The sequence below is a fragment of the Oryx dammah genome, unplaced genomic scaffold, assembly GCF_014754425.2.
Source record: "Oryx dammah isolate SB20612 unplaced genomic scaffold, SCBI_Odam_1.1 HiC_scaffold_28, whole genome shotgun sequence".
NCBI classification, from domain to species: Eukaryota; Metazoa; Chordata; class Mammalia; order Artiodactyla; family Bovidae; genus Oryx; species Oryx dammah.
In genome coordinates, this window is record NW_024070212.1 from 18,439,566 (window position 1) to 18,467,477 (window position 27,912).

The window sequence follows — 27,912 nt, forward strand, 5'->3', positions numbered from 1 at the left end:
GTTCACCTGCCAGAATGCAGTGACCTCACCGCTTCCAGGTGCAGCACCTTCAGGATTCATTATCATATTCAGGTTGAGACCAGATTCTTCCCAGGCAGGCCCAAGAATGACTGAGCCCAGTGTGGGTACCAGGACTGGCCATTTCTGTTCTATGTTGTTCAGTTGCTCAGTCGTGTCCACATCTTTGCACCCCCATGGAATCCAGCACGCCAGGCTTCCCTGTCCTTCACCATCTCCTGGAGCTTGTTCAAACTCGTGTCCATTGAGTCAGTAATGCCATCCAACCATCTCATCCTCTGTTATCCGCTTCTTCTCCTGCCTTCAATTTTTCCCAGCATCAGGGTCTTTTCCAATGAGTCATCTCTTCACATCGGTTGGCCAAAGTATTAGAGCTTCAGCTTCATGGAGCTTCTGCTCCATAGACTCCTCTCACTGGCCATCTTTGTCCCAGACCTCCCTGCTGGGCCTGCTGAGATTGTCAGAGCTGCACCATGATTTGGGATTCTCCTTGCCCTCTCCTGCTTCCTCACTCTGTATCTTTCTCAGGTATTACCCCCAATAAACTTCTTCTATGGTTAACTTTGTCTTAGCATCTGTTTCCCAAAAGGCCCAAACCAATACAGCCAGGCAGTAAAATATATTAACAAGGAAAAATTAAAACTACACATGTATATATCACATACTATAATTACAAAGATTTTTTACATTTACATAGATAAAACCTGGAAGAAAACATAGAAAAATAAAACTGATTAATCTATTAGAATAATAGGATTGCAAATGAATTTTTAACAACCTGTCCTTTTCTGTTAACATTGTTTATAGATTACATAAAAATAAGGAGAAAATAAGAATGTTGGTTCTGAATCTACTTTCTGCCTCTTAAAACCTATGGGAATTTGGACAACTGAGTTTTAATTTCCCTGTCTGTAACATAAGAATAATAATTGTGAAAATAAAATGAATTTAGGATTATGAACACACTTGGCTATTATACACCATGAAGTTTGCAAAGTGTTGTTTGTATTGTTGGCTGGGATCTCATATATAGGGAAGTTGGTCAACCGATAAATGTTTGTTAAGAGTCTGTTATGCATCAGGTATCATTTATGTTAGTTTTCCGTGGGTGCTGTAACAAATTAGCACAAATTTAACAGCTTAAAACAACACAAATTTATCATCTTACAGTTCTAGAAATTAGAAATCCTAAAATCATGTTGTCACAGGACTGTATTCCTTCTAAAGGCTAGTAGAGAATCTATTTCCCTGTCTTTTCCAGCGTCTAGGAGCTGTCTACATTCTTTAGCTCGTGGCCCCTTCCTCCATCTCCAAAGCCAGCAGCACAGCCCCTGCCAGTCCCTCTCCCGCTTTTGTAGCTACTTCTTTTGTCTTATCTCCTCTGACACTGATCCTCTTTCCCTCTTACAAAGACCCTTGTGATTACATTGGACCCACTTGGAAAATGCAGGATATTCTCCCTACTTTTAAATCCCCATCCTTAACTTAAATCTGCAAAGTCCCTTTAATGACCTGAGGTAGCATACTCAGGAGGTCCTAGAATTAGGACGTGGCCGTCTTTGGTTTGTTGTTTAGTCACTAAGTCTGCATCAAACTCTTTTGCAACCCTTGGACTGCAGATATACAGAACTGAACAAGACAGGCAAGGAAAGAACCCTGCCCATCACTCCCCCTGGGACTTGCGTGCGTGTGTGTGTGTGTGTGTGTGTGTGTGTGTGTGTGTGTGTGTGCGCACGCGCTCAGTCATGGTTGACTCTTCCCAACCCCACGGACTGTAGCCCACCAGGCTCCTCTGTCCATGGGATTTTCCAGGCAAGAATACTGGAGTATTCTAGGGGGTCTTCCTGTCGGGAGAGTGCGTAATTTCCTCTGTTCAGTCTTGCCACAACAAGGACCAGGGTTAGAGCTCAGAGTTTTATTTGGTAAACAAAGGATAATACACCCCGGAGGCATGACGGCAGGCCAACCCTGGAAGGAAAGGCCTCAGCCTGTCTTGGCTCCCTCTTTTTATACCGTTTGTCTCCACCCCCCGAGCCTGCCCTTTGCAAATTAAGACTAGCGGAACACCTATCAATGATCAGGAAGGGGGAGTGTTTATTTCACCTGAGGTTCCCATTCTGGGTCCATAAATTTTTCCTTTGCTCCCTTTTCAAGGACTTTTTCCTCTTTTTGTCTTTTGTGTGTGTGTGTGTGAGTCGCTCAGTTGTGCCCGACTCTTTGCGACCCCATGGACTGCAATCCACCAGGTTCCTCTGTCCATGAGATTTTCCAGGCCAGAATACTGGAGTGGGTTGCCATTTCCTTCTCCACGGGATCTTCCCAACCCAGGGATCGAACCCAGGTCTCCTGCACTGCAGGCAACTTCTTTACCGACTGAGCTACAAGGGAAGCCCATTTTGTCTTTTAGCCACCACTGTTTTGGACTCCTTTTTCCTGTTCTAACAACCTAACATTCCCAACCAGGGATCCAAACTGTATCTCTTGCATTGGCAGGCAAGTTCTTTACCACTGAGCCACAAGGGAAGCCCATTTTGGGGAAGCCGTTACACTACATTATTGTGGCAGTACAGTGTTGAAAACAGGAGGTAAGGTCCCTGCTCCCATGGAGATTCTCTTCCAGTGTAGGAGAGACAGAAAATAAACAGCTAAAGTAATTGACAAAACACTGATAAGTGCCATGAAGACAATTTTTTAAAGGGCATCGTGATGGTGACAAGTTTTGGGGACTGATCTGACCAAAAGCAGGAACTGGCTTTGGAGGCGCAGCCTGAAGGATTAGAAAGCAACTACTGGCACACTTGGTTCTTTTCCCTCTAGTCCTCTGGAGATTTTTGGTGAATTGGGGGGCCTGTTAGTTCAGGAAGTGAGTTGATATTTACCCTGCTCACTTATGAACGAGCTTTATTAAGCAGACCAGTTCCAACTCACAAAGTAAATATTGATTTGTTACCCCCACCCCAGGGATTTTCATTCTCTAGGCTTTCTGAATTTCAAGTTGAGATCAAGAATCAAGCCTGCCTCTTTAGGGATAAGAACAGCACCCAGCACTGTTTCATGAATATTGTCTGGCATAAAAACCCTAAGACTGCTAGATGATGGCAGACACCACAGTGGGAGTAATTTCAGCCTTACTCGATTAAATTTAATTCCTTTGGAAATGATTTACAAAACCTCTTCAGAAAAGTTTAAAGTAAACTGGCCTCAGCCAGGATTTGGTTCACCGCCGAGGCCCCAGATCCATCTATGTGGTGAGTTGTACCGGTGTCTCTCGAGTTCTGTAGTATATCAGGAGGATGAAGAAATGTGACCCTTGGCGGCAGCAGAATGGCAGAGCAACAGGCCTTCCTAGGAAAAAGCCATCTTTCTCTCCAGGCTGTGGAAGAGAGGGTCTTCTATGGATTGAAGATTACAAGGAGAGCATGACCTCAAGAAGAATTACAGTTTACAAAAAGAACACAACACTCTCACCCCCAGCTAACCAAAAACTTTCTTTCTCCTTTTCAGTTTTCTCCCCGAGAGAAGGAATTCCTTAGTTTATCCTGGGATGTGGCTGGGAATCTTACAGTGATTCTCTTTGTATCTTGTCTCCCTAGATTGACCTTTATTTTCCCCTCAAATAATTTATTTCAAAACAACTTTCTCTTGGATTGTAAAGATAAATTAGATGAATTTATATATGCAAGTTAATATATATACGTATGTAAATATGTGTGTGTTAGTCGCTCAGTCGTGTCTGACTCTTTGCGACTCCATGAATTGTAACCTGCCAGGCTCCTTGGTCCCTGGGATTCTCCAGGCAAGAATACAGGAGTGGGTTGCCATTCCCTTCTCCAGGGGATCTTCCTGACCCAGGGATCAAACCTGGGTCTCCTACACTGCATGCAGATTCTTTACCATCTGAGCCACCAGGGAAGCCCTGTGTATGTATTTGTATATATATATATTATATATAATCCAAACTCTGTGATTGAAATAATTTTACATGTAAGATTCTGTTTTCCTTTTTCTAAACAGCTTGATTGAGGTATAATTGACACACAGTGAACTGTGCACATATAAATATACAATTTGACTATATATATACATATATATTTACACACACACACATCTGTGAAATCCTCATAATCAAGAAGGTGAAAAAAAAAAATGAAAAAAAAAAAAAAAGAAGAAGGTGAGAGGGTGAACGTACCCATCCACCAAAAACTGGGCTGTGGGATAGGGTGGAGGTAGCTATGTTCTCCCTAGATTTAAACTCTTGTTATCAATTTGTGCTCTTGAGTAATGAGACAAGATGAATCATTCATAAAAATTTTTTTCCACAGAAGCAGGCAGACAAAAACAACTTCCCACCCACTTGGCAGATGGTCAGTAGTTCATTAACCTAAATCATGTCACTGCACTGTCAGCCCCCTTTCTTCACTGTGTAGGGTACTCGGCTGGAATGCAAGGGCTGGGAAGAGTGCCCAGCTGGTGTCCCAGGCCAGTTCTTGGCTTCCCTGCATGGGAGCAGGAAGGGACTTTTGCCCTCAGTTCCCTGCCAGATCTGCTTTCCTGCAGTCCATCATCATCGGGTACCTTATTATTCAGTTTAGGGCCTCAGGTATAAGTTCCTTCTTCCCCTCTGGCTCCTCAGTTTTCCTCATGGTCTCAGAGGAAGAGATATTAATTTATCGTTCATTCTAAAACCAGCCTCTCCTCTGAGTGTCTAGACTTAATAATTTCTGTTCCTTTCCACCATTCAGCAATATTTATTGAAAACCCACCAGGTACCAGACACTGTTTTAGGCTTCTGGAACATTAAAGAAGTCAAAACAGACAGAAACCCCTGCCTTCATGAGTTGACATCCTAAGTGAAGCAGGACAACTAAAAGCTAGAATCTTATTTCCACTAACCTCCCTTTCTTCTCTATCATCTTCAATAATTCTTCTGTGTGATACCTTCCTTATGACCTGAAGATGTATAGGAGAAATTTAGCCCCATTCTTTTGCAGACGGAAGCTGCTGTCTTCTTTCTTTCCTTTCTGTTTACTATGTCTGAGTCAAGCACTTTATTTTATGGGAGGGTTCCAAGTCCTCCCGTCCCTCCTCTGCAGGTGAGCTCAGAAACTGAAGGCTTTTCTTAGTCCTCCCTACACTGAATGGCTTCCTGGTATTCCATATTCCTTTCTCCTTGGGTTCCTACACCAATGCTCTGTCCATGATCTACTTACTACTCCAGCTCCTCCCCTGCCTCCTACGTGGGAGTGTCTCCCCCATCCCCTGACTGTGGGCAAAGTTTCTTCCTCTGCCCCCACTCTTCTCTCTCACTCTTATGCTTCCTACTGACACCTCCAAAAGTAGACAACATCTCTCCAAGCTCTCTTTTAAACACTGACCTCTCATCAGCGTACGAAATCTGTATTTCTAACTTGCTCCAGGATTTCTGCACTTGTGTATCTCACCTTTACTTAGGACACATACAAACCAGGTGCGCTAAATTCCCCAGTAACCGGTTCTCCTTCCCAACTTCCCTGCCTCTGCTAATTATAGTGGAGAAGGCAATGGCACCCCTCTCCAGTACTCTTGCCTGGAAAATCCCATGGACGGAGGAGCCTTGGTGGGCTGCAGTCCATGCGGGTCGCGAAGAGTAGGACACGACTGAGCAACTTCACTTTCATGCATTGGAGAAGGAAATGGCAACCCACTCCAGTGTTCTTGCCTGGAGAGTCCCAGGGATGGGGGAGCCTGGTGGGCTGCCGTCTATGGGGTCGCACAGAATCGGACACGACTGAAGCGACTTAGCAGCAGCAGCAGTAGCAGCTAATTATAGTCCTCCTTCTCTCCAGTATCAGGAGCAACTCCAGGCTTAGAATTGTACCAGAGACTAGCTGCTAAGAAAACTAGCCAGCTACCCTGATTCAGGGGATAAACAAATAATTATATAAATAAATAAAGCAAATTTATGGGAAGATGTGGGGGTTAATCCTAATCTTCGGCAAAGGAGTCTAGAAAACAGTCTTAACCAATACTAGGTTGAAGTCAGAGGACAAAGAAGGCATGTGCAGGGTACTGGAGTGAATGTAGAGGAAGTGGAGGGTGGCTGAGAGCCTCAGAAAAGGGGGATTTGAAGCAGGAAGAGAGGGAAGATAGGAATCTAGAGTCAGTTGTTTGCTGATCCTCTGCCCTGGGACGGCTAGCTCGGATAGGATTTTGCTCCCATTAGTGACTTGATGTGGAATGACAGTTACAAAAATCAGGAAACTCAACTGTCACAGCCAAAAAGATGCTAAAACAGACGTTACCAATGGTGTCCTGGAATAGAAAAAAGATATGAGACTAAAAACCAAGGAAATCTGAAGAAAGTACGGATTTTCTCAATAGCAATGTGTCAATATTGGCTCATTAGTTGCTATAAATACACCATGTTAATGTAATATGCTAATAATAGGGAAAATTGGGCATAGGGTATCTGAGAACCATCTCTTACTTACTATCTTTGCAACTTTTCTGTAAATCTAAAATTATTCCTGAATCATTTATTAAAAAATAAAAGCAGTAAACTCTAATGAATTCTTGATGTTGAAACTTCAGCTCCCTAAGCTCGTGGTGAAGGACCTATCACTGAGAGAACTCCTGTCGGAGAAACCTGGTAAAGACACTATTATTATTCCCCAAATCTAGAAACATCGCTGTTGTCTTTTGATGTCTTCCTCTACCAGGCCCTTTACATCTGAGCTATCATCAAGTAATATTGATTAAGAAAGGTTTTGTTTTGGTTATACCACTCAGCTGGCAGGATCTTAGCTCCCCGCAGACCCCAGCAGTGAAAGTGCAGAGTCCTAATCAGTGGACCACCAGGGAATTCCCTGTTTGAAATTTAAAATATCTCTCATCCAGAAGTTTCAGTGTATAACACAAAAATCTTCATTTCTGTTTTGGAAAAAACAATGCTGCAAATAAAAGCAAAAGACTCATAAGTCAGGATTATTTATAATTCATATAACAAGCAAAGGGTGAATTTTTTAAATTTATATAAAGCACAAAGACAACCTAATAGGAAAATGAACAAAGGATAGCAATAGGAGATGCAAAAACAGAGAAAAAATGATTAATAAATAAACATGCAAAAAATGTGCAGCTTCACACATGATTAAATACATGCAAATTAAAATAATTACAAAACACCTCTTTAGTTTGTTAGCTGCTCAGTCATGTCTCTTTGCAACCCCATGGATTGTAGCCAGCCAGGCTCCTCTGTTCATGGAATTCTCCATGCAAGAATACTGGAGTGGGTTGCCATTTTCTTCCCCAGGGGATCTTCTCAACCCAGGGATTGAACCCAGGTCTCCTGCATTGCAGGCAGATTCTTTACCACTGAGCCACCAGGGAAGCTCAAAATACCTCTTCAGCTGATGCGATTGGCAAATTTTTTTTCCACTATTTTTTTTTTAGAATGGTATTGTTGTTTGGTCAATAAGTTGTATCCAACTCTTTTGCGACTCCATGGACTGTAACCCAGCAGGCTTCTCTCTCCATGGGATTTCCCAGGCAAGAATACTGGAGTGGGTTGCCATTTCCTTCTCCAGGGGATCTTCCATTCTTTACCACTGAGCCACCAGGAAAGCCCAGATTGACAATTTTTTTTAAGTTTGGAAATTTGTGAAGTTGGCAAGCTGTATTTAAGAACATAAATTCTCAAATGTTCTTGGTATGAGTGAGAACTGGTACAAACTTTTTAGAGAGCAACAAGGCAATAATGATCATTATTTGAAATACAAATATACTTCAGTGTAGCAGCAATTCTACTGCTAGTTTAGTGTATGAATATAATTGGATGATATGCCAAAGCATGTGTGTGTGTTTAGCAAGGGTAGTTCTTTTGGCATAATTCCTAAAAGCAAAAATTCATAAACAAAGTATTGTCCAAAGTAATTGGAGACTTGAAAAATAAATCATGATACATCTATACCACAGATGTTAAAAGGATGAAAGTAGATTTATATATGTCTATATAAAAATACCACCGAAGATTGAGTTTTTAAAAAAGAAAACTATAAGAAGGAAAAAAGGAAGGGTATTTATAATATGATCTCATTTATGCAATTAAATATGCATACACAAACATAAAGACAAGACCAGCTACATAATTTGTAATCTAGTGCAAAGTGAAAATGACATGAGGCCTCTTGTTCAAAAGTTAAGAATTTCAAGGTGGGGGGAAGGGATAAGTTAGGAGTATGGGATTAACAGATACACATTACTATATATAAAATAGATAAAAACAAGCAACAAGGGTTTACTGTATAGCACAGGGAACTATATTTTATATCTTATAATAACCTATAATGGAAAATAATCTGTTTTTATATAAAATAAATATTTAATTAATTTTATTTTATATAAAATTATGTATAGTATATATATAACCAAATCAGTTTGCTATACATTTGAAACTAACACAATATTGTAAATCAACAATAATTTTTGTTTTTAGGTTAGAAATTTCAGGACAGTAACAACAGCAGAGCATTAAACCAAGCTCAAGGCCCTTCCGAATGCAATCTGTGTGACTGGACAAGTCACACGGTTGAGAAACTGGTCCTCTCTCTACATTTGGTTCAACCTCATGACTTGTAAGTTCTGTATTTGTCAATTTGCCTACTTACTAAAATTTATCTGTAATTCCCCAATCAGTACTCATAAGGTTTTCATGGTCATTCCCAGACAAGTCCAGAGTAACAACAAATCTGAGTCATGGGACAGTTGCGTTCCAGCTGAGGCCCAACAGGGCAACCCTCTGCCTCTTGTCTCAGCTCTCATCCTGCCGAGTGTCCTGTTCACAGTCTGCTCAGTACTGTGTGGTTTTCAGGTTGGTTTTTGTTGGTGATTTCACTGTTCAGTGGCCCCTAGCAGTAGTGCTTAAGCACCTCCAGGTGCAAGAAGGCTGACCTGTGCCCTACAGAGAAAACAGGTGTTAAATAAGCTTCCTTCAGGCAGGATTTAGAAGCTGTTAGTCACAAGTTAACGAAACAATAGTTATTAAAGAAGGTGTGTTTTGACAGAAACACAAAACAAGGTTATGAATTTATTAGTTGAAAATGTTCTGATCAGAGTCTTGCAAGAAACCTACCCTGTATTTCCCCCCAGGAGCAATGGTATTTGCTAATTCAGTGTTGGAGGCAACATTATAGAACGTAACCTCCTTGAAAAAAAGAGAGTCAACTGTTTATTGACAGCTATGTGCTTAAAACTCATCTGAGATACACAAGAAACTGTTAAGAGTGGTTGCCTCTGTGAAGCTAGACTGGAGGTGAGGAAGAGAAGGGAGATTTTGTTTTTCATTTTATGCCTTTATGTACTATTCGATTTTTTTAACTCGAAGTATTCTGTCCTGTGCTGTGCTTAGTCGCTCAGTCATGTGTGAATCTCTGTGATCCCATGGACTGTAGCCCACCAGGCTCCTCTCCCCATGGGGATTCTCCAGGCAAGAATACCGGAGTGGGTTGCCACGCCCTCCTTCAGGAAACCTTCCCAACCCAGGGATCAAACCCAGGTCTCCTGCATTGCGGGCAGATTCTTTACCATCTGAGCCACCAGGGAAGCCCAAGAATACTGGAATGGGTAGCCTATCCCTTCTCCAAGGGAACTTGCCTACCCAGGAATTGAACCAGGGTCTCCTGCATTGCAGGCAGATTCTTTACCAGCTGAGCTACCAGGGAAGCTCAACTTTAAATATAACTTACCTTTATTTTCTTGAAAATAAATTAAAAACCATATATCTCAACCAACAAGAACTGACCGTATAGCACAGGAACCCCACTGAATATTCTATAAAAACCTAAATGGGAAAAAAATTGAAAAGGAATAAACACATGTATATGTATAACTGAATCACTTTGATATACACCTGAAACTGCTGCTGCTGCTAAGTCGCTTCAGTCGTGTCCGACCCTGTGTGACCCCATAGATGGCAGCCCACCAGGCTCCGCCATCCCTGGGATTCTCCAGGCAAGAACATTGGAGTGGGTTGCCATCTCCTTCTCCAATGCATGAAAGTGAAAAGTGAAAGAAGTTGCTCAGTGGTGTCCAACTCTTAGCAACCCCATGGACTGCAGCCTACCAGGCTCCTCCATCCATGGGATTTTCCAGGCAAGAGTACTGGAGTGGGGTGCCATTGCCTTCTCCACACCTGAAACTAACACATTGTTAATCAACTATGCTTCAATATAAAATAAAAATTAAAAGAATAAATAAAACCATATATCTCAAAATTTCCCCTCATCTCCTCCATGTCTAATGCAATATTAAATTAGGTTCTCACTGCCTCAAGCCAGAATTTTTGTAACTGCCTCCTAATTGTCGTTCCTTCTAATTTTCTCTTCTCCAATCTTCATCTGCCAGATGAATCTTCCAGATAGGCCACGTTCATCATGAAATGTTCCAACCACTCATCATTGCCCATTAAAGCAAATCTAGCTTTCAGAGTCTTATGTAATCAGACCTCAACCTTCTCTCTCCTATTCCCCAGTTCTACTGTCTGACCATCCCTTCTCATCCCCACCTCATCCATAGCATTGACCAGGCAAGTTTCTGCCTCCATACTTTTGCCTGGATCCAGCCCACATCTCTGTCCATTATTTCGTTCCACTAAAATAGTGAAATTTCTTTTTTCCTATGATTTTTCTTGTTTTTGAATTTTTATGGTGCTAAACTACAAAAGGAGTGCTTCATTTATATGTTATCTATAACTCTCAAATTGTATATATTTATTTAAACAACACATGTGTTTATGGACTTTCCTGGTGGCTCAACTGGTAAAGAATCCTCCCACAATGTGAGAGACCTGGGTTTGATCCCTGGGTTGGGAAGATCTCCTGGAGAAGGGAACAGCTTCCCACTTTAGTATTCTGACCTGGAGAATTCCATGGACTGTGTAGTCCACGGGGTTATCAAGAGTCAGACACAACTGAGTGACTTTCACACTATGCATTTATACTATATGTCAGACACTATTCTTTTACATATATTACCTCATTTAATCTTCATGATGATCTTATAAAGTAGGTGGTATTATATGTGTGTGTTCCTTGTGGCCACCTGGACTGTAGCCCGCCAGGCTCCTCTGTTTCTGAATTTTTCAGGCAAGAATACTGGAGTGGGTTGCATTTCTTTCTCCAGGGGATCTTCCTGACCTAGGGATCCAACCTGGCCAACTACATTGCCAGAGGATTCTTTCCCACTAGCGCCACCTAGGAAGCCCAGGTGGTATTATTGTTCAGTTGCTAAATTGTGTCTGATTCTGCAACGCCAGGGACTGCAGCACACCAAGCTTCCCTATCCTTCACTATCTCCTGGAGTTTGCTCAGATTTATGTCCATTGCGGTGGCGGTGCTAACCATCTCATCCTTTGCTGCCCTCTTCTCCTTTTGCTTTCAATCTTTCCCAGCATCAGAGTCTTTTCCAATGAGTGGGCTCTTTGCATCATGCGGCAAAAGTATTGGAGCTTCAGCTTCAGCATAGTCCTTCCAGTGAATATTCAGGGTTGATTTCCTTTAGGATTGACTGGTTTGATCTCCTTGCTGTCCAAGGGACGTTCAAGAGTCTTCTCCAGCACCACAGTTCGAAGGCATCAGTTCAGTGCTCAGCCTTTCTTTATAGTCCAACTTTTATACCCATACATGACTACTGGAAAAGCCATGACTATATGAATTTTTGTCGGCAAAGTGATATCTTTGCTTTTTAATACACTGTCTAGGTTTGTCATAGTTTTCATTCCAAAGAGCAAGCGTCTTTTAATTTCATGGTTGCAGTCACTGTTTGCAGTGATTGTGGAGCCCAAGAAAATAAAATCTGTCACGGGTTCCACTTTTTCCCCATCTATTTGCCATGAAGTGATGGGACTGGATACCATGATCATGACCACTCCAGCATTCTTGCCATGAGAACTCAATGACCCTTGAAGGTGGTATTATCACCCTTCTTTTAGAAGTGGAAACCGGAGCACAGAGACGTTAAATAGGTTGCTCAAGGTCACCCAGCAAATTGTAGAGACAGAATTCACACCTAGTAAAATTTTCCTGGTGGCTCAGCTGGTAAAGAATCCACTTGCAATGCAGGAGACAGTTGGGAAGATCCCACAGAGAAGAGAACAGTGACTCACTCCAGTATTTCTGGCCTGCAGAATTCTACTGGACTGTATAAGTCCATGGGGTCACAAAGAGTCGGACATGACTGAATGACTTTCACTTTCAGACTAATAAACCATATACAATTCTGTTTTCTGTCAAAGAGTCATGCCCTTAACCATATACAGTTTTGTCTGCTGATTGCTTAAATGGATAATTGTATGACCAGTTCCTTGAGGGCATTATATCTTCCATTTCTTCTCTTGAGAGCCCCATATCATGCTTAAGAAGTCTTATCAACTGCCTAGAGTTTCCTGAGCCGCACTTATATGGGAGGCTGACACTCTTCGATCTAAGGATGGGGACTTGGGACTGGGAAGTTGGGCTAAGCATGCTTCCCTTAAACTTGCTTGCTGCCTTCCTTCTCCTTAAATTCCTCATCTTCTTCCCATGGTGGGTTGAGCTAAGCCCTTGGCTGGCTTTAGCTCTCCCCACTGGACTCCATGTCACTTCTTATCAAGACCTCAGTGAATCCTGTGGCCACAAGATGGTGAGATGGATGTTGGCTCCATGGGGAAGACTCAAGGTCACACAGAGCAAAAGGCAGGATTTCATTCATCCGTCCAGTCTCCTGCCCTCCACCCTGCAGCCTACCCACATTGGGTCCTTCCAAAGTGCATGGAGAAATGCAGAGTTTTAAGATTCACGTAGGCCTGTGTTTGCAGCTTGGCTCTACCACTTACTGTGTCACCTTAGACAAGTTACTGAAGTTTTCTGAGCTACAGTCAGGCATCTGAATGCGATTATGTTATTGCTAACATGGCAATTGCTAAGAGTAGGCACCAGCTTGCCTGGTGGCTCAGTGGTAAAGAATCCACCTGCCAGCACAGGAGACGCAGGTTCTATCCCTGGGTCAGGAAGATGCCCTGGAGAAGGAAATGGCAACCCAATTCAGTATTCTTACCTGGAAAATCCCATGGACAGAGAAGCCTGGTGGGCTACAGTCCACAGGGTCACAGAGTCAGATGTGATTGAGCACGCATGCAACAGTAGGCACTGACTACATGCCAAGCATAGTTCTAAGCATTTTACAAACAGGAACTGTCCAATCTTCATAACTCTATGAGGAGGTGCTATTATTGTGTTGTCTTCATCTTACAGATGAGGAAACTGAGGTGCAGAGTGGTGAAGTAACCTTCCTAATAACACACAGCTGGATAAGGAGTAAGCTAGCTAACCTTTATAGCACTATTGTGAAGCTATGAAGAGGTAACATGCATGAAATATGTGATGTATGCTGCTGCTGCTAAGTCACTTCAGTCGTGTCCGATTCTGTGCGACCCCATAGATGGCAGCCCACCAGGCTCCCCCGTCCCTGGGATTCTCCAGGCAAGAACACTGGAGTGGGTTGCCATTTCCTTCTCCAATGCATGAAAGTGAAAAGTGAAAGTGAAGTCGCTCAGTCGTGTCTGACTCTTAGCGACCTTCTCCATGTGATGTATGAGGACTCTGTAAATATCTCTGTATCAGCTGGGATTAGTTTGGGCTTCCCTGGTGGCTCAGATGGTAAAGAATCTGCCTGCAATGCAGGAGACTCAGGTTTGATCCCTGGGTCGGGAAGATCCCCTGGAGAAGGGAATGGCAACCCACTCCAGTATTCTTGCCTGGAAAATCTGTGGACAGAGGAGCCTGGTGGGCTACAATCCATAGGATCACAAAGAGTCAGACACAACTGAGCGAGTAACACTTTCACTTCACTTTCACATAAAACAGAAAATGTGAGTAAGAGTGATTTAAACAAGTTGAAACTTTAGTTCTCTCTTATGGGGAAGTTCAAAATAGGCCTGGTAGGCCCGGTAGAGTGACTCCATCCTATTAGGGACTCAGGCTCCTTCTACATCTCTATTCTGCTCTCCTTAGCCCATGGCTTCCATCCTCAGGGTTGTCTCCTGGTAACAAGATTTGCAGCTGCAGATACCACATCCATTCTAAGCAGCAGAAATGAGGCTGAGGCAAAGGGGAGACCTCCCAGCAAAGTCAGCCATCTTTAAAGGTTGTTCCAAGAAACCCCCTCCAATAAGCTAGGCTTACTAACACAATAAGGGCTCTCTGTCATTAAGGAGGCATGAAAGATTGGGTACTGACGAGCAGTCTCCTCTCTCACAGCATTGAGATGTCCCATCCAACCCCACACACTGACATGTCAGAGTCCTCTCCTTCGACAGTCTTCTGAGATCCAACTTTCATTTCTTCTGGTTTTGCATCAACTTCCTGTCCTATCTTCCTCAAACCCTTTATTCTTTTCTTTTTCTTCTCTCCTTTTTTGGCTGTGCCAGGTCTTTGTTGCGGCATGTGTGATTTTCAGTTGTGGCATATGGGTTGTCCCTGACCAGGGATTGAACCAGCGTCCCCTGCAACGAGAGCATGAAGTCTTAGTTACTGAATCATCAGGGAAGTTCCAAAGCCTTTATTCTTAGGTGGGTGACAGACAAGAAAGAGCATCTTCATCCTTAAATGATCCAAATGTTAAAACCCATTCATTCACTCGACAGATCTTCACTGAGCACCAGCGCTTCGTCCGAAACCATATGAAGCGCTTGAGATACACAATGAAAACACATGTTCTAGGGCCTCATTTAGTAGTCTAGGGGAGAAAAATACATTTTTTAGAGAGAGAACTATTCTTTACCAATCAATTATGATTCTCCTGAAGAAGGGGTGCATCACCAAGCTGAGGAGAATCAAGAAAGGTTTCACCAACAGAGTGACATTAAAGAGAGAACTGATGGACAGGTGGGAGCGGGCCCAGGAAGGATGGCACATCCCGGGCAAGGAGGCACGTCAGTACATAGAGTATGCCGGGAAGACAACGCTGGACACAGTATGCCCAGGGCGCAATGCCAAGAGATGAGGTCTAAGAGGTAGGAAGGAACTGGAATGTGAATGTCCTGATGGGATTTTTATCACGAAAGTTGACTCAAGCCTGCGAGTGATAAGGAACTATTGAAGCATAACACGGTGAGAGTCACATGTTAGATGGGGTTGAGGGTGCGTGAGGACAGAGGTAGGGGCCTCTGTTAGGAGGCTATTTACGTAGTTCAAGAAATGATGAACTGGGGGCTTCTCTGGTGGTCCAGTGGTTAAGACTCAAAGCCCTTAATGCAGGGAGCCTGGGTTCGATTCCTGGTCAAGGAACTAGATTCCACATGTTGCAACTAAGAGTGTGCATGCCACAACCAAAAGATTGAGCATGCTGCAGCTGAAGATCCTAATTGCTACAACAAAGATCAGAGATCCTGTGAGCGGTGGCTGAGACCAAGTGCCCCCAAATACATATTTTTTTTAAAAAAGGAAATGATGAATTAAGACATAGTTGGGAGAATGGAAAGAAAAGTTTGAGTGTGAGAGATGAACAGTCAATAAACACAACAGTTTTCCTTCAGGCCTTAGCAGTCAAATCCTTCTGGACGGTAACTAATGCCAATGGCCGTCAGTGGTCTCCAGGGTGATGAAAGTAAGATGGATATGCTCCCCATTGCTCACCCGCATCCTGGGGGCTCAGTCCTCTCTACATATGAAAATTTTCTTTGGCAACCCGCTCCAGTATTCTTGCCTCAGAAATCTGTGGACAAGAAGAGCCTGGTGGGCTACAGTCCATGGGGTCACCAAGTCGGACATGACTTAGCAAAAAAATGACAACAGCCCTACTTCTAGATTCATAAAAACCTCCTAGGTGTTTCCTCCACGCCTTTTGCAGGCTTTCATTAACCTGAGTTCCTAAATGGCTACATGGAGGAGTGCTGCTCTGCAACCCTCAGTTCAGTTGCTCAGTCGTTTCTGACTGAGACCCCACGGACTGCAGCATGCCAGGCCTCCCTGTCCATCACGAACTCCCAGAGCTTGTTCAAACTCAAGTCCACCAAGTCGGTGATGCCATCCAACCCTCTCATCCTCTGTTACCCCCTTCTCCTGCCTTCAATATCTCCCAGCATCACGGTCTTTTCCAATGAGCCAGTTCTTCGCATCAGGTGGCCAAAGCATTGGAGTTTCAGCTTCAGCATCAGTCCTTCCAATGAATATTCAGGACTGATTTCCTTAAGGACTGACTGATTTGATCTCCTTGCAGTCCAAGGGACTCTCAAGAGTTCTCTCCAACACCACAGTTCAAAAGTTATACAACTCTAGATGCGAGAAATAAACTACTGTATGTGAGCTATGTCCTTTACTTGGATCTTTTTATTATAGCAATTATCCTAACTAACACAACATGCTTCAACTATTTCTTTGACAAGAGTAGTTCTGCTCAGAAAGAAATTCTCAGTAGATCTTTGAAGTGGGAGGTTAAGAACAAGCTGTTAGCGTAGGATGTGGTATAGCCTCTGGATACACATGGAACAGTGGTCCAAGTTAGGAAAAATGCTTCAGGCTGTGGAGGTCCCTTAACACTAAAGTATTTCTGTAGTTGGTCCTCATGCTGCAGGATCTCATTTCAAAATAAAATTCCATTTAGGAAAAAGTTGGAGGGTTTCTCTTAAGTTCAAACATTAAATGGGTTAGTATAAAGAAGTACACAGAACTGCCTTGTATGCAGTATCTGTCTATTCAACAAAAGCTTGCTGATTCTGACTCTGAACACCCAAGCCTTTCCGGGAGTAGGGCTCAAGCTAGGCTTGGGATGGGGGAAGGGGGTGAGGTGGGGTATTTTCTATAACAGAAACATCTTTTCTCAGCTAAGATTCTCCCTCACTTGTTTTGTGTTGGTGTTTGTCATGCCTTGACAGCATGACAGCCTTGACACCATGTCATGCCTTGACAGCCTTTCTTTTTCTTTAATTTTAATATCTATTTGTTTATTTATGCCTGCCCTGAGTGTTTGTTGCTCCATGTGGAATTTCACTAGTTGTGGCGAGTGAGGGCTACTCTCCAGTTGTGGTGCATGAACTTCTCGTTGCTGTGGCTTCTCTTGTTGTGGAGCTCAGGCTCTAGGGCGTATGGGCTCAGTAGTTGCGGCGTGTGGGGTCCTCCCGGACCAGCAATCGAGCCCCTGTCCCCTGCATTGCTAGGCAAATTCTTAACCACTGGACCACCAGGGAAGCCCAGGAAGTCCTTCTTGAATTATAACTTTCTTTCCTTTTGTCGTGGCAGAATCTCTCCATGTTCTCAGTGGAGGTAGAAAGAGTCCTGGCAACTGGCAGAGTGGTCTATGTCAGAGACATAAACAGAGAGATGAGTACACAGAAGGTCATAAATCCACTTTCTCAGAGGTAAAAGGGAAGAGTCCATATGCCTGGGTTGCCTGTTCCTTCATACAAGAGAACTGGTTCTCAAAAAAAAGTGTGTGCTTAAGGAAACTGCCAGCTTTTAGCACCCCGAAGGTTTATTTAATTAGGTAATTCATTTATTTATTTACCTTCACTGACACTGAATAATTAACTTGCCTCACTGCCCTACTGCCAGAAGGCAGCAGCAATCTACCTAAGAAAGGCACAGCTACGGGCAGGTACCTGGATTCTCCTTCTGACTTGTTTCAAATCACTAGAGGAGGATACTGTGCATATAGCTGCATCATTTTCTCCTCTACAAAACATGAAAGGGGATTGCTTTCCTCCCAGGAGAGAATACGTTTGCTTCTACAGAAGTTCTCTATAAGAAGAGTTAACTGAAGGCCATGCTGAAATAAAAAGCATATTAATTTAATCCTGATACAAGGTCAATCTCTTCTAAGTTTTAAAATGAAGAACTTGGGACTTCCTTGATGGTCTAGTGGTTGACACTTTGTTTCCAGGGAACTAAGACTTCACATGAGTGCGTTTGTGCTAAGTCACTTCAGTCATGTCCAGCTTTTTGCGACTCTATGGACTATACCCTGCCAGGCTCCTCTGTCCAAGGGATTCTCCAGGCAAGAATATAGGAGTGGGTTGCCATGCCTTCCTCCAAGGGATCTTCCTAACCCAGGGATTGAACCTGTGTCTCTCACGTCTCCTGCATTGGCAGGCGGGTTCTTTACCACTAGCGCCACCTGGGAAGCCCAAGATCTCACATGCCGAGTAGCAAATAAACAAATAAAATGAAGAACTTGAAGTACATAACTACAGCACACATTTCTTTGTTTGTTTTTGTCCGTTGTGCTGTGAAGTGTGCGTGATGGGATCTCAGTTCTCTGACCAGGGACTGATCCCAGGCCACGGTACTGAAAATCTAGACTCGCAACCAGAATCCTAACCACTAGGTCACCAGGGAACTCACTACAGCACTAAAATTTACGCCTGTTTAAATTCTATATTGTAATAAACTACAGCATGAGAGAGAGGAGAAGAAAAAGGAAAGAGGAAAGCAAGAAAGAAAAAAGAAAAGTCAAATGATAAGGGACTAAGAAGTGATGAGAGGAAGTGAGAGGCAGATGGCTTTTCCAGAGCCAGAGAGGGAAAGGACAGAAACAAGACAGCGAAAGGGAGATGGGGGAGAACCAACCAGTGAGCAGAAGCCTTGTGCTGGGGGTTTTATATCCATCATTCCACGCTTGTTCAATGTGCGTTCATCATACAGTTAAGGATTGCAGCAGGGGAATGATATTATCAGATGGACATTTTTAAAAAGTGCTTATTGATTTTTGGCCACGCTGGGTCTCTCCTGCTGTGCATAGGCTTTCTCTAGTTGTGAGCAGGGGCTACTCTTCATTGCAGAGCCCAGGCTGCAGGTGAGCAGGCTTCAACAGTTGCAGTGCATGGGCTGAGTTGCTCTGCAGCATGTGGTATCTTCCCAGACCAGGGATCGAACCCATGTCTCCTGCATTGGCAGTCAGATTCTTAGCCACTGGACCACCAGGGAAGTCCCACACGGTCATTTTTAAAAGACCACTGTAGCTGCAGAGAGGGCCGTGGGTGAATGCAGGCAATTTTGGAGGCTGTGGTGGAAATCAAGGAAAGAGATGATGCCAGCTTGGATTGGCATGGTGGCAGGAAGAATACAGAGGAGCAGAGAAAAGTATGGAAAGTTCAGGTGGAAGACTAAAGGAAGTAAGCCCTTTCTATGTGTTCTCATTGTACCTTACACTTCTCTCATCGTTGCCTTTATTACGTCTTACTGAAATTACCTTTTTACTCAATACTCAATCTGTATTTCCCTCTGGACTTGGGCTGCCCAGCATCACTAGTCATATGTGGAATCTGAGCAGTGCCAATGTGAGATGTGCTCTAAGTGTAAAATACACACTGAATTAGAAAACAATTCAAAATGAATAATGCAAATATTAATAATTTCTATATTGCTACATATTAAAATGATATATATATATTTGGTGGACATAAAATACATAATTAAAATTAATGTTATTGGTTTCTTTTAAATGTCTTTATGTGGCTACCAGAAAATTTTAAATTACTTATATGGCTCACATTATGTTCCTACTGAACAGCACTATGAGAGAATATAAGAACTGAGGTATCTCCAAGGCCTACCACTTATTTAAATAAGCATTGAATGAGTAAATATATTTGGCCAGGTCACATTCAAATTCTGACTGCAGGTATGTATTAATGATGAAGGCTTTCAGTGTTGGTTCATATTGTTAACAATCTTGGCTTCACCGTTGGCTGAAAAAGAATGTGTTTTCTAAATCAGTTAGACCCAACATTGCCCAGAATTTGGCTAAAAACTTTAGAATACTTCTGCGACCCATCTGCTTGTCTTAGATATTTGTCTACTAAAGAACACAGTTCACCTGTGGCTCAGGCCCTCTGGAGACCGTGGCACAGGCATGGTTCCGTAACCGAGGACCACTTAAAGCAGGCACTCTAAAGGCAATGACTAAAACGCGAAACAGAATACCTACACATCACCATCTGTGAATCTCTTCTGAAGCTGTGACTTCATTTTCACTCAGTGGCTGAGCACCTTGCCAAATCTGTGCTTCTACGGAGCTCGGGTACTTGAGCCAAAGGAAACGAGCACAGTGTCCAGCTGACTCTGCGGTCACAGCCAATTCAAGCGGAACACTCACATGTCTTTTGAACACATCAGCACTACGCTTGTTTTATTCCCCTGCAGCTTTACATGCGCTGTGCTTAGCTGTCAAGTCACATCAATCAGAAAGAACAATTTTATGAGCCAGTAGGGGTCTGGCATGTTGTATCTCTCAGAACCCTTTTAATTAATTCACTAAAGTCTTTAAGGAAACAGCTTGGTAAATCTCTTCAGCAAGTTTCCACTGCTTAGCAGTCTGACAGCATTAAAATAAACTAGAGCTCCATGTTCTGTTTTAACCTTTTCCAAACATGCTTACTACTGAATATAGCTAAGGGCAGAAACACAAAAGAAAATTCAGCCTTAATTCCTCCATGGAATCATGTGACTTGCAGAGCTCCCAGCCTACACTCTCCCAATGAATGGTGTAATGGAAGCTGGGGCCCACTAATCGCTTTTGACATGAATAACTTGAATAACTTGTAGAAACCTTTTTTCCCCCTGATTTGTGTCAAGTGAGCTTAGCTTTTCCACATTTAAGAAAACTTCTCAAGCTCCATACTAACAAGAGGCGAGGGCCTACTAGTCAAGTAGGTACACATTTTTTTCCCCCTAAAATTTTAAGTAATCCACATTCCAAGGTCAAGAGAGCCTGCATCTGGTGAAAGGGCTTTAGGGCAGACACCTCCACGCTAAGCTTCACTGATGACGTCATCTCGCTACTGGATCCCCATCCTGTTGTTTTCCCTACGTATATAGTAAGGAACATGCCATGTTCATTCATTCAACCAGTATTTACTGTTTGCCGTGAGCAAAGCACTTTGGAGCATATCTAGATAAATAATAAATAGTTATCAGTTAATGAGTCCCTATTATATCCCAGGTATCTTAAAATCTACACAACACTGCAATGAGATTAACTCCACTTCACTGCAAAATAAAACAAGGTCTCTAATTTGAGTTTACATTTCACAAAGATTTCTGGTGTATAGCGTGGTATAGACGTGTGTGTGTGTGTTCTGGTGTATAGCGTGGTATAGACGTGTGCGTGTGTGTGTACTCAGTTGCATCTGACTCTTTGTGACCTCATGGACTGTAGTCTTCCAGGCTCCTTTGTGCATGTAATTTTCCAGGCATGAATACTGGAGGGGGTTGCCATTTCCTTCTCCAGGGATCTTCCTGACCCAAGTATCAAACCTGCATCTCTTGCATCTCCTGGACTGGCAGGCGGATTCTTTACCACTATGCCACCTGGGAAGCCCGATATAGACTATATGTATACATAAATGCTGTTTCTGATGAAATTGACAGGTATATCAGATCATTTAATCCATAATACCCAACAGTATTCTGAACTAAACACTCCTCAAATGTTTGTTGACATACCAACCAGGAAAGAGAGAGGCTGTCTTCCATCCACACTAATGCAGCAATAAAGCGAAATTTCCTCAATCTGAATGAGAAACTAGGTAAATTACCTACCCATTGAGATTTTTCAAAAATAATTTTAATTAAACCTGGGCTGAGTTATGATCTAACCACTTTTAGAAGGGCCATGTATTAGAATGGAGTAAAACAAAACCTCAAAGTCATAACCCATGGAAATGTCCATTACTTACCAGGGTGATGTTTTGGGGAGTCGGCCTCCACTGGCAAAACTACTATCACGCCGAAATCTTATTCTAAGTATCTGGTGAGGGTAAATAGCCTCGCAGCCTGATCTTTCCAAATGTAATTTACATCTAAATTAATTTGAGAGAGAAAAGAAAGAAAAACTCTATGTTTAAAAGTCGCCTTTTAATTTTTCCTCCAGGTCACCTCTTCTGCACTCTTAATATGGCTCCCTTCACGGAGTCGGAGGCCAAAAGAGCATCATGACAAAAAGAAATTATCAAAAAAAAGACGAGTCTTGACCACCCAAGCCACTCACTGGGTTCGGGAGACCAAGGCCCCATCCTTCACTCCCCGGCCGCCAGCGCCCCCTCGCGGGCAGCGACTGCTCAACCGAGGAGAGCCGGCAGCCCCTGCCCTTTGGGAGAGTTCAGGGCTATCTTCTTCCCTGCGCTCCGCCTCGCTACCCCCGCCCGGTCCCGCCCCCGCCGCTGGCGCCTCCGCACCCGTCTGCAGCCCAGCCCCGGGCGTTCGCCGCTCCCGCTGCTGCTGCTGGCGCTTTCCGCACACCCACCCACACGTCAAACGCCCTCTTTTCCCCTGAAAAGTTTCTAGACGGTAGGGACTATTTTCTTCTAATGTAACCTTCCACCAAACTGGAGGGAAAAGTTACCCGAGGCCTGGGAGGGGTCGGGGCTCTGGGGGCGGGGGATGGGACCTGGTTTTTAGAAAAGAGGTCTCTTTCCGTGAAAATAAATGATTGGGCCTCCAAGCCAGAGCTTTGTTTGCTGGGTTAACTGTAAAAGATGCTTGATGATGCTAAGTATTTAAGATAGACTTTTTCTTAAATTAACATAAAATTTATTGCACCAGATAAATGGTTCTTGTTTTCAGACCTTGCAGTTCTTTCTGTTGATTCTCATCTGAACCCCTTCTTCCCCCAGGCTCCTAAATCCTTACCTTCATCTATAGAGAAAACAAGATCCCCTGGGAATGACTTCTTGAATCCTAGAGACAAAAGTGAAACCTAGAAACTGCTGCCCTGGGAAGTTGGCTGAATTCTATCCATATTCTGGATGGGTAAACTCACCTGCAGAAATATATAGTGATTAGAAAAACCCACTAGGCCTGTATGTTTTCAGATTATAAATGGCAAAAATCAGTTTGGCAAGGAGTTTTAGAGAGGAAGGGAGGGAGAAAGAAAGGGAAAGGAAGGCGGGAGCCGGAGTAAAAGAACAGAAAAACATTCCATACTAAGAGCCAGTATTCTTTCACGAAACCAGTATCATGTTTGCATGTACGGGATCAAGAAGCAGAATATATTTCTTGCTGTGTGTTGTGGTCAAAAAAATGTCTGAAAAACCACTGCAATAGACAGTGGAATTATTTTAAGAGACCTAGAAGCGTTTGAAAAGTCATCTACTTCATTCTTCTCTGCTTAGGCAGTGTTTCATTTAAAGAGTGTGTGTGTTAGTTGCTTAGTCCTATCCAACTCTTTGAGACCCATGGACAGGCTCCTCTGTCCATGGACGTCTCCAGGCAAGAATATTGGAGTGGCCTGCCATTCCCCTCTCCAGGGAATCTTCAAGGGATGGTACCTGGGTCTCTTGCATTGCAGGCAGATTCTTTACTGTCTGAGCCACCAGGGAAGTCCCCATTTAAAGAATAGGCCAGACTTAGTTATTCTTCCTGCTTATCTTCCCATCTCAATATATACTATTAATGGTTTGTGAACAATTTGTGTCTTGAAAGCTATTATTTCAGTAAAGAAAGCTGTAGCTTAAAATATGAAGGGAATTCTGCCAAGCTCCTCTTTTCCCTATGGCTCTTCTATTACCGTGTGACCCCGGGGCCCTGGATACATTCCACGTCTGGAAGCGCTGTCGAAGTGCAGACCTGAAAGTCTGGGTTACTAGAACATCATGTGGTCAAGTATTCCTGTGGGTCTATTTTTTAATATATGTTTACTTTAAAATAAACATTTTTCTTTTCCCTAATTGTTTATTAAAATATTTTTATTGGTCTATATAAGTCATATGAGAGCCTGAAGTGCTTGAATTTGACTTTGTCCCTTCTCAGTGGGGGAAGCTTGCTTTTGTGCTAATCAGGGCTATGGTCTCTGACTGAAATTTCTGTTTTTGCCCCCATTACACACACTCACTTCATTCCTGCCATTTTCATTAGTTCAACATTTGGATCAAAAGGCTCACATGTATGTGTGGGTAAAGGTGCTGATGGCAGGGAAACACTTCCATCATCAGTAGTGGGCCACTGGCCCAGTAATAACAATAAAATAATAATGATGATTATCATTAACACCTATTTCTCAACACTTTCCTGTGCTAAGCAAATTACGTGCATCGGGTCAGTGAATTCTCCTAATAACCCTATCTCATAATTGAAGAAACCGAGCTTAGACGAGGGTAAGTGATGTGCTGGTTTGTGATTGGCAGGACTCTTTACCTGGTCTCTCCTTTCATTTTTTTTTTTTTTTTCACTGACTGAATACGGAATCTGAGTGTTTTCCTCCAAAGACCTCTTGCCTAAAAGGCAATTGTGATACCAGTGAGATAGATTATGTAAGTCATGCCTTGTTAACTGGCATCTGAAGTGCACCACAGATTTTATTTACCAGGCAGGAAGGGGTCATTGCAAACGTGAATGGAGGAAGGGGAGCCCCTGGGTAAATTGTATACAAAGCTATACACAGATATGTTTTGGGAGAGAAGAAAAGCAAACACTGTGAACTTACTTAGCTGGTTTTATTTCCTGTACATGTTCGTCATGGGTCAGGGTTGCTATTCAGCTAGCTGTTCATGTTTGAGTACCAATCCTGCCAGTAAATCTTGGTGTTTGACCTTTAAGGGTCATGAGAGTTGTTGGAGCTCTTTGAGGGAGAGCAACAGGGGATGGGGAGAATTTTTGTGCAATTAGAAAAGTAATCTTTTGAAGAATAACATGCTTTCCTTTTTCCCTTTCTGAGAAAATGACTTGATCCTCAGTTGGCCCTTGACATTCATCTGCCTAGGGGAAATAAGGATTTGTTACAGAAGGAATGAGGGGGAAATAACTGAGATATTTGGCTTCTGACAGTCAACATGGGATTTTATAGCAAGACAAGAACTTTATAAGCCAGGTTAGTGGCTTGAAAGAGGATTTCCTAAATTCCCTTTGAAAAAGAGAATTCCTGTGCCTCCCTGAAGAGCCCCACTTGGGGAACTTAGTTCAGGAAGTTCTCCCAGAGGGTATGACTGCCAGGTCCGATGCCTGCTGCTCAGTGGCAGAAGGACACTATGTTTTTGGTCCTGGGGGAATGATGGGAAGATGGGAACAAGAAATAAGCACAAGGGGGAAACTGTCAGGTGTGTGTCCCAATTTCTCCCCTCCAGGCTTCTGCGTAGAGATGACCGGGGTGCATCATAGAATCGGAGGGAATGGCAGAGACTCGTCCTACTTGGGCCCTCGTCAGGAGGCCCAGGAGGCTCTGTTCCACTCTGTCACACCATGCAGAAGTGTGCTCAGGCAGGAGGCCTGGAGATCCAGCTTTCCTGGGAAAGCCACAGTGACTGACTCTCTGGCTGGTGGCTGGAGGGGTGAACTTTCGGGGCAAGGTGACCCTGGAGTGAACACTGCAGAGGGAACCACGCCCTTCGGCTACCCTGGGCCAGGGCGCCACAGGCCTCATAGACCCACAGTCAGAGAGCTAAGAAGAGGTTGAATGAGGGCCACAGGGCCTGAGCACCCTGAGGAAGGCCACCTCACAGATCATAGCTGTATGGTCTCCAAGCACAAATTTCAGCTGCAAACACCAACAGGGCAAGGAGCGGCCAGGTGGAGAGGGGACATGGCCCCCAAGGCCAGAGGAGTCAAAGGACACTGCACTTGAGGGGTCTCTGGGTTCTCTCCTTTGTCATATGGTTGATAAGCCCTGCTGGTACACTTGGAGAAATGCTGGGGAAGAGGGTGAAGGTGTCAGAATGCTGAGAAAATGTGAGATTGCTGAGAAATGTTATTTTCATCCAGAGAAAAAGTGTTACCTAAAGGAGTTATTTATTTAATGAGACTTAACTTTCTTTTTTTGCTTTTCTTTTAATTATTTTAATAATTGTGAAATATTTAAGAAATAAGAAGTCATGTAAAGAACTTATGTATCTACTACCACTCAGTACAAAAGACAGGAACATTACCAACACAGTTGAAACTTCCAGTATACCACTCCACAAATGTCACTTTTATTAGGTTGAACAAGATGAAATTGCCCATATTTGACTGTTTTTTACCTACCAAAAAACCCCAATAATTTTATATGATTTAACCTGATATTTAACCTTTGTGAGTTTGATCAGTACCTTGATCATTCTGTTGCCCACTTGGAATGTTTTTCTTCCTTTCCTTCACTTATCTACATCCTACCTGTGCTTTAAGACAAGATCTGAGCCCTAATTCTTTCAAGTTTTCACTGAAGACTTGAGCCTGCATAGAGCTATCCTCCCCACCAATCCAGAATGTACTGTCTGTCTCTGGCAGCATTACTTTATTTTTTAAAAATTGTTTATTTAGGCTGTTCCAGGTCTTAGTTGCAGCATACAGGATCTAGTCCCCTGACCAGGGATCAAACCCAGGGCCCCCTGCATTGGGAGTATGGAGCCTTAGCCACTGGACCGCCAAGGAAGTCCCTCATGTAGCAATATTTTATATGTCATATTCTTTCATTGTCTGGACTACAGGAATTAGCACCTAGAGATATTATTCTGCCTGTTATGCTGTTTTGTTAGTTAACACGTGGAAGAAATAACAGGATTTGACTCAATTTTTATTGGATTAAAGACAGTATACAGTTTGTTTCTTGGAAGTTATGATTTGCAGTAATTTTATAAAAGACACCCAAACTGGTTAGGAGAGACACCCTAAAGGGAAGAAATCTGAGAAAGAATCAGAATATGGAGCCTATCATCTAAGAGAGTAGTCAAGTTTTATCATGTCCCATTAAATACTTATGGGATAGGATATCTTAAGAACTAACAATAAAAGCCACCATTTATGGAGTAACTAACATCACCCAGGTGCCATCCTAGGCATTTTATATACTGTCATATCTATAATACAATAACCCTGCGATGTAAGGAATATCAAGCTCTATCAAGTTAACCATACTTATTTCCATTCTTAGCCATAAAGATGTTCTGGGGTAATTTCTTTCTTCTTTTCTAAATCCAGTCTTTATACCAATGTACTTATCAGTATAGTCAGGCCATGCTGAATTAGCAAATTAATCGAATCTCAAAGGCTTAGCACAATAAAGGTTTGTGGTGGTTCTGGTAAAACCCAATGTATTTTGAAAAGCTCAGTAGTTCAGGTCTTCTCCCTGGGGTAACTTAGGAGCCTTGGCTGTTTCTATATTATGTTTCTACCATTCCTCTAAGTAGGAAGAGGACAGCCACACCAGTCTCTAAGTGGGCTGGGAGTCACCCATCACCTAACACCCATATTCCCATTTGCCAGGACTCAATCTTGAGGCCCTACCTAACACTTGCAAGGGAGCCTGAGAAATGCAGAGAGAACATGAATATTCAATAAGCCACAGCCAGTGAATCAGGTGGAGTGGGGCCAGGCATCCCAAGAGGGTCACTTTATTTGTAGGATTGGAGAATCAGAGATAACCTCCTCAGTTCCAGTGGTATCAAGTTCAGCTGGCTGAGGTAGCTAGACTATTTCATCATCTTTCAGGTTTTAGAGGTGCTTGGACTTTCACAGATATTGAAGAACATTTGGGCAAAGGTAAAGGAAGACATAAAATAACAGTAACAACAACAATAATAAGCCACTTAGAATAAGAAGGAACTCTATAGTTCTTTGGGCACACCTGTTCATATGATTATTGAGAGGCTATCATCTCTCTGGGAAGATAGGACATGAAGCATCTTGTCCAACGAGCCCCGGACCTGAGGTGCTTTCCTTGGGGACCATGTACAGACGTGGGAATGGGCTTTAGACCGCAAAATGTTTGCAAAATTTTGTGTAGATGCACAAATGTGTGTTTTTCTGGTAGAGATTATCCATAGCTTTCACAGAGATTTTCAATAGTTTGATAGTACATAAAACATTAACATTTATGTTTCTAAACTAGGAATAGGGTTTCTAAATAGGAGAAGCGGAGATCAGAGGCTGTCAGGAAGCAGGTGCATAGGAAAGAGAAAATTCATATTCCCACCTGACT

The 27,912-nt window shown here is 43.0% G+C and overlaps 1 long non-coding RNA gene across 1 annotated transcript; it reads right to left on the bottom strand.

Moving 5' to 3' along the window:
- Positions 1-18,727: 18,727 nt before the first annotated feature.
- On the bottom strand, positions 18,728-23,783 carry LOC120855872. The gene is made up of 3 exons (XR_005719327.1): positions 22,202-23,783; positions 21,704-21,826; positions 18,728-19,026 (listed from the first exon to the last, which is right to left on the bottom strand). It is a non-coding gene; the product is annotated as an uncharacterized LOC120855872 (long non-coding RNA).
- Between the last annotated feature and the right edge of the window lie 4,129 nt (positions 23,784-27,912).